A 6,576-nucleotide genomic window follows, 5' to 3' on the forward strand; every position below is an offset into this window, starting at 1 on the left:
AAGCGGAAACAAACGAGAAAGACGCCCTTTCACTCGACGAGCGACACGAGGAGCTGCGGCGGCGGCATCGGTCTTCTCGGCTCGCACCTGAACATCGAGAGAGCAAACTCCGCAGAACTGCGCATGCGCGCCCAGAGAGCAGGTGGAAAGGAGGACGGTTGGCGGATGTGACGCCAGAGGGTTTTTCGGTTTTCTGTTTTCGCGGCATGTAACTCTCAAACCCAGACGTCTAAAATTATGCCGAGGCCGAGGATGGCGCGCGTTTCAGAGAACGGGCGAACTCATGTATGCTCCAGCGCTTTGTTGCGCTATCTGCGCTTTCGTTTCTCTCTCGTGAATCGGCCCGCTGCTGTTTTGGTAGATGCGAGCTCGGTGAATTTTGCTCTCAGTTCATGGTTTAGGCAGTCCTACCTTCAACCTTTTCCAGACTGAGGTGAGTGCTCTCAAAATAATTCATTGTGCACGCGCGATGTTGTTTCGTACTTGCCCGCCAACTAGATAAAAAGTGTTCGTCGTCGCTCTGACATCGCCTTGTGGCTTGTTGAAAGAGCTGCTGCACGACTGCGAAAGTGTGTGACGGTCTCGATTATTAATGCGGCGTCTTCTGATGTAAATTTCGCGACATCGTGCGGGTGAAGGCGCGCGAGGAGACCGCGGAGTGGCGTCGATGAGGTCGTTTTTTCGCGCTTGAGAGGACTGTTGCATGTTTGCTACTGTGCACCTATCGATAGTCGGTTGCCTCTAACGAAGGTTTGTCTTTTTCAAGATTCATCTCCTTCGCTCATGGCCTCTGTACAATTTGGCCGCAGCTGTTATTTCTGTGTGTGCCAGCGTAAACGCGCTGGACTGTGGGATTTTACTGCCTTCCTCGCAGCTTCAGCAGATGGGGTACGTGACTTGCGCTATGGAAGCGTCGGGATTCCCGACAGGTAGGTGGCGTTTACCTGTGCGGACCAGTTGTATGTTTTCCTTCCTTTTTCACGCGGTGCTGCAATGCAGGAGATCAGCTTCTTTGTGATACTTCCGAAGAGCGAAAGAAGGGGTTGCTGGCCAGCGGGGAGCCTAAGTTTAAATATGAGCTGGCTCAGTGTGAAAAAAAAACTGGCGTACCTCGGAGTGCCACGAACCTTCTGTACAGCATGAGACTGCAGCAATGCATTCATTGTGCTTATCCGCTCAGGCCCGTCACTGCCAAGTAACTCCTGTGTAAGGCGACGGATGCCGCAAGGAATACGTGACTTCATTAGCCTTCAGCTAGCACTAGGTCGATGCCCATGGAAATATTTATCGTTTTACAACCGAAATAACTGCATTGGCATAATTCTTTGAGTTTGTTTAAACATTTGGGATGCCTGTCCCTACCATAGTTTCCCAACACTTGTTCTGTGTGCTCCAATGCATTCGAGGAAGCTATGGGAAGGATTTCCAGAAAAAAATTAATGCATTCATAAGTAACAGGCAGTGCGTGCCTTTAAGCCGCTGCCAAGGGCACTGAGAGGGTATTCAGACAAACCAAAGATGACGCTGAGCCAGCTTGTCTTTTGGAGGAGAGCTTTGCAGCCGCTGTGTGGACTTCATGTGGCTGTCAAGGGACAAGGCAGCAGCTGCTATAACCACTTTCCAGTGCAGTTCCATGCAAGCAGCATGTGCAGCACTTACTGTATCAGTGAATCCACTACACTGTTTTGTTTGTTGTAATTGTTTTGGAAATGCACACCTAGTGCATTTACGAAACAATTAATTCGTGTGTGTATCGACCAGCAGCTACCAATGTCGTTACTTTGTTTTTCTGCTGCAGCATGAGCCCTCACTTGCTGTACTCAATTCTGGGAGTGAGTTTGTTGAATTCATCTGTGCAAACTGGCCGTGTTTGTAGCATTACTCTGATCTGCAGCGTGCACCTTTCCTTAGTTGCAGATCCTTCCACCAGCTGGATTCTACCTTGACCTCATTACCACAGTGAGCTGAGATTGGTATGGCGTAATGCATACTTTCGCTGTTTCCACAGGTTCAGAGCGTGCTCCTGGTTAAGTTTTAAAAAGTTTGAATTTTTGAAAGCATGCCCGCAATGTATTTACTTTTATTGTGGACTGTGTATTTTGGCACCTCTGCATTTTACAGTACGCTGTTGTTTGAAAAGTTATTCTGAGCACTTTCGGCTACATGATTTGCAGAGAGAGAAGTTGGGGAAACACCAATGTGCGTGTGCAGTTCCTTGCCAGGTTCACAATGAATGGAAGATTTAGGCCTGCGCAAATCTGCACTGGATTCATAAGCATACAGTGTGCCATATAAACAAGCCAGACTGGGACTCCTTTCAATGCGGCGGTTTTGAAAATGGGCTCCTTGGAGTACTTTTTTGGTTCCCGAGATCAGTCTCCTTTCTCTGCCCTCTTCCCTTTGCGTACTTTATTTTGGGACTGATTAATAGTATGGCTACTGATAGCAGGATATTTCCCTGTTCATCCAGTTGTTACAAATAGCATTTGGGTATTTTTGTCCATGTTAGGTAGGAAGGTGTGAAGTCGGGACACAGGGTTCCGCAGCTACTTGAGGACCCTTGTTCCACAGGCATGACCCTTGTTCAGTATGAGCACTTTTACAACTGATGGGTGCCTACAGAAGTGACAATCTTTTTTTTCTTTTCCTGCGGCCCTGCTCGCGTTTATGACCTGTGTTATCAAGTCAAACACTGGCCCGAATAAGAAAGAAATGTTAATGCGGTATGTGGCTGGGCTAAGTAACATGAGATCCTCTATTTATAATGTTCTCATCAAACAAGGGAAAGCGATAGAAAAACAAAAAATCTTGTTTGAGCAAATTTCCGGGCCAAAGTCTCACTAATGGCACATAACACATTGAAAACATGTAAACAATTAAAAAGAAAATGTTGTATGTCGGCAGAAAAAGCGCATTTGATCTTACCTGAAGTGTAACAGCATGAAGTGACATTCGTCGCGACGTACTGTACAATGACAACGGCGATTGCCTACCGTTGCCACTGGTACACCCGTGTGAAGCGAAACTTGGCAGCAGAGCGGCGCGTTCAGCAGTGTTGCTCGGTTGTGGCTGCTTCAGTCACCTTGTGTTAGACACCTGCACTAGTACACTGCACAGTGGTGCCTAATTACATTTCTGAGGTGCTATAAAATGTAATAAGTGAGAGGTGCAGCCTATACTCCCTTCAATTTTCCACAGCTCCTACCAAACTTTCAGTGAATTGTGTATGCATGTTGGCAGCTTGTTCGCTTAAACCATGCTGAAAACACAAACTCTTCTTGCAAAATACGTATCATTGCTGGGCTTGCCGAAGTGAATTGTGGATGCAGCTACAGAGAACAGTGAACTATTGTCTTTATTAAATGATGGAATCCATGCCTTTTGATCCAAAGGGGTTCGGGAATGGCGAATGACCTGACAAACAACGCAGGTTCAACAAAAAAGGTGCCTTTATTATGGCAACGTAAAACAAAGCACAACATAAACGCCCGCGCCTGCGCGAGTTCGAAAAATGAAGTGCCTAGGCTAGGCAATGGTAACCCGTTTGAATAGGCATAAAGAAATTGGGCATAAGTGCCCGAGCATACACTTATGTATGACGCAATCGGGCAAGCACTCCTGCCGTCAGTAGTCCTCTCCCTGCGAAAGAGCCCCTGACCTTCCCTTTTTAAAACCAGGGCTATGGCCGCCTCTGTGCCTGTTCCGCATCTCTGCCTTTCTCGTGCCGCTTGATGCAACGCGGCTATTTTTAGTGCTCTCTATACGTAAGAAGGCGAATGCGTTATCGTGCATCCGACAGGGGCATGCTCCCGACTGCTGGAGCCCATGACTGGCGCACATGCGTGCGCTAGCGCAAGCAGATGTGATAAAAACTAGTCACATTTGTACCCGCAACACCTTTTTCTGTTGGCTACTTTGACGAGCCATTTTCGGGTAATGGGCGACAGATAGATACAGAGAGGGCGGAAAGGCACGGATGTTAACCCACATCCTACAAGTTCTACAAGCGTTTTCGGGCCTTTTGCAGGGAGAGTTTGTTGATCAGATGTTCAACATTGGCCCGCCTCAGAATCTCCGTCTCCACGCTTAGCAGCGACAAATCGCTCAGGCTTTGATCATCGTTGATCAAAGCCTGTTCTTGATGAGTTCTAGCTTGCTGAATGATCGTTCGCCTGTGCAGTTCGTAACCATCAAGCACAAAAAAAGTCTAATAGTGACGTGAACATCCGGAAAGGAACCTTCAAGCTTTTCTCGAATTCGAAGTTTCAGCATGTCTGTCGCAGAAGAACAGCCTTCGTTGCTCGCAAATGAAATAAACTGCTCACGCTCATCGGGAAATGTGCCGGCCAGATCAGAAGGATACTTTGTGACGAGGCCCATTGCCTTAGGCCGCCGCTGTGCTGGGGAAAAGCTCTTTCAATCCGCAATAACAGCAAATTGCGAGCAGACTTTGGTGTAAGCGCTCAAGCGAGCTGTGAGCGCATGCAGGAGGTTGTCGATCATGACGAAGAAAGTCTCGCAGGGAAATTTAGCTGAAGGATCTTGCGTCTCTGGTGTGCTTGTACATTCAGCGCTGTCGTGTCGTGTCGACTGTTTTGGTTTTCTCTGGGTGCTTGCCTTGTATGAAGCATTGTTTGATGCTTCCTTCACACAATGATCTCATCAGGCTGACAGCAGCATTCAGTGAGAGCGTTGAAGTGCCTTGCTGGTGGCGTGGAAACGTTGCAAAACTCTATCCCAAAACTTGGCCAACAGTGCAGTTTCCAACGTTGCCATTGTCTTCAGCAAGCACTCTGCCTCGTGCTTCGTTCCTCCTCTCTCAACTTGACCTTCGGATAGTTGCATCAAGGGGGCTGTGATTTCTTATGAGCCGGCCACGAGAGCCCTCGTTGCATCCGCTCGAGCTGACCACCGCGTGTCTGAGACTTGCTTTGGGATTACCACTGTCGCGTTTTGTTTCAGGTGGGTCTTGAGTACAGCCCAGCGATGAGTAGATGCAGCAAAGAAAACGTATACACGCTGTACAAACCCGAAAAAACTAATGGCTTGCACACAAGGATCTACAGCATGTGCCCCGACCAGGTTTAGTGAGTGGGCAGCGCAAGGGATAAAATTAGCTTGAGGGTTGATTTTTTCCAGATGTGCCTGCATGCCGGAGCACTTGCCAGCCATGTTGCTTGCATTGTCACCAGTTGAAGAGGTGAGATAGGTAGTCCTCACCTTCATTAAAATAGACCTGGCCGGTATCACCACAGACCCAGCAGAGCCTGTTGAAGTCACTGAGCCATCTGGGTAGACATGCATGCGGTGTTTATGGTTAATATGCAGATGATGCAGTGTCATTTGCTTAAGAGCAGGCAATGATACACCAGATTTCTTAGTAATTCCCGGAATAGAGAGGTGTACCCGAGGTTCATAGACTCCATATGGGTGAGCATGGTCTTGAGGCATGAGCGAACTGCGAAGGAAGATAGGCACGATGAGCTTGAATTACTTTTGCCAATGCAGTATGTGGTCTGAGCATTGGAAGAGCTTCAAGATGACTCGAAACTCGTGTGACGTGCCGAATGTGTGTTCTCATGGTTTCAACAGCAATGTATGAAGTAACGGGATGCCCCCCAGCGACAAAAATTGTGGCTGCTGTTGAGGCACATTTAGGTAGTCCAAGGCAGATTTGTAGAGCTCGCGCTTGAACACTATGAAGTGTCTGAATGTTTGTCTTTCTAATATTGCTTAAAATGGGAAAGGTATGCCGCAAATATCCCAGGGACAGCGAACGGTATAGTAGAAGCATCGAGTGCACAGATGTGCCCCACGGCTTTCCCCCGAGGAAGGAGAGAATATGAACAATCGCTGTCAGTCTCTTTCGCAAGAGGTAGAGATGGGGACTCCACGAGAGGTTCCTATCGATAATAGTGCCAACAAAGCGGTGACTTCTCTCATAGGGAATGGCGTTGCCATTAATATATATGGGGTAACTTGTCATTTTTTTTTTCGTGTGAATGCCACGAGGGAACATTTCTCTGTCAAAATATTTAGGCCCTGCTGACGAAGGTATAACGTTAGTATCGTTGCCGCCTTTTGCAGTCTCGCATGAGCTTAGGGACGGGTCACGCTTGATGCCCAAATACAGATATCATCGGCATATATAGAGATCTGAACAGATTGTGGCAATGAGTCAACCAGGCTGATAAGAGCAAGGTTGAAAAGTATTGGGCTCAGCACTCCACCCTGTGGGACTCCGCGTGAATTTAGATGCAAAGAGATTGGTCCGTCTTGAGTCTGAACAAAAGACGACCTCTCGACCAAATAGCTGCGTATCCAGCTGAACATGAGGCCTCAAATCTCAGCAGTTTCTAATGCATCCAAAATGGCCTGTGTTACGTTGTTGTAGGCGCCCTTTATGTCCAAGAACAGCGCCACGGTCAATCTTTTCAAATTTTTTTGGTGCTGGACGGACGTTACAAGGTCAGCCACATTTCGAAACCCAGACATAAATCAAGGGTAGATTTGGTATCGCTCCAGGTACCATTCCGCATGTGTTAACAACATTCTTTCCATGATTCTCCCGACACT

General features: G+C 47.7%; 1 long non-coding RNA gene across 4 annotated transcripts in view; it reads left to right on the forward strand.

Annotated features, from left to right (window-relative positions):
* Nucleotides 1-213: 213 nt before the first annotated feature.
* LOC149334634 (uncharacterized) overlaps nucleotides 214-6,576 on the forward strand; it is a 34,317-nt gene continuing 27,954 nt past the window's right edge. For 3 of the 4 annotated variants that reach the window (XR_016284777.1, XR_016284776.1, XR_016284778.1), the window contains exons 1-2: nucleotides 214-433; nucleotides 1,918-1,973. This is a non-coding gene — a long non-coding RNA (uncharacterized LOC149334634). Of the gene's footprint in view, nucleotides 434-874; nucleotides 930-1,917; nucleotides 1,974-6,576 lie in introns of all 4 variants that reach the window. The other variant, XR_016284779.1, reaches the window with a different exon arrangement.

This window comes from Amblyomma mixtum, chromosome 8, assembly GCF_055824585.1.
Source record: "Amblyomma mixtum isolate Tamu chromosome 8, ASM5582458v1, whole genome shotgun sequence".
Classification (NCBI taxonomy): domain Eukaryota; kingdom Metazoa; phylum Arthropoda; class Arachnida; order Ixodida; family Ixodidae; genus Amblyomma; species Amblyomma mixtum.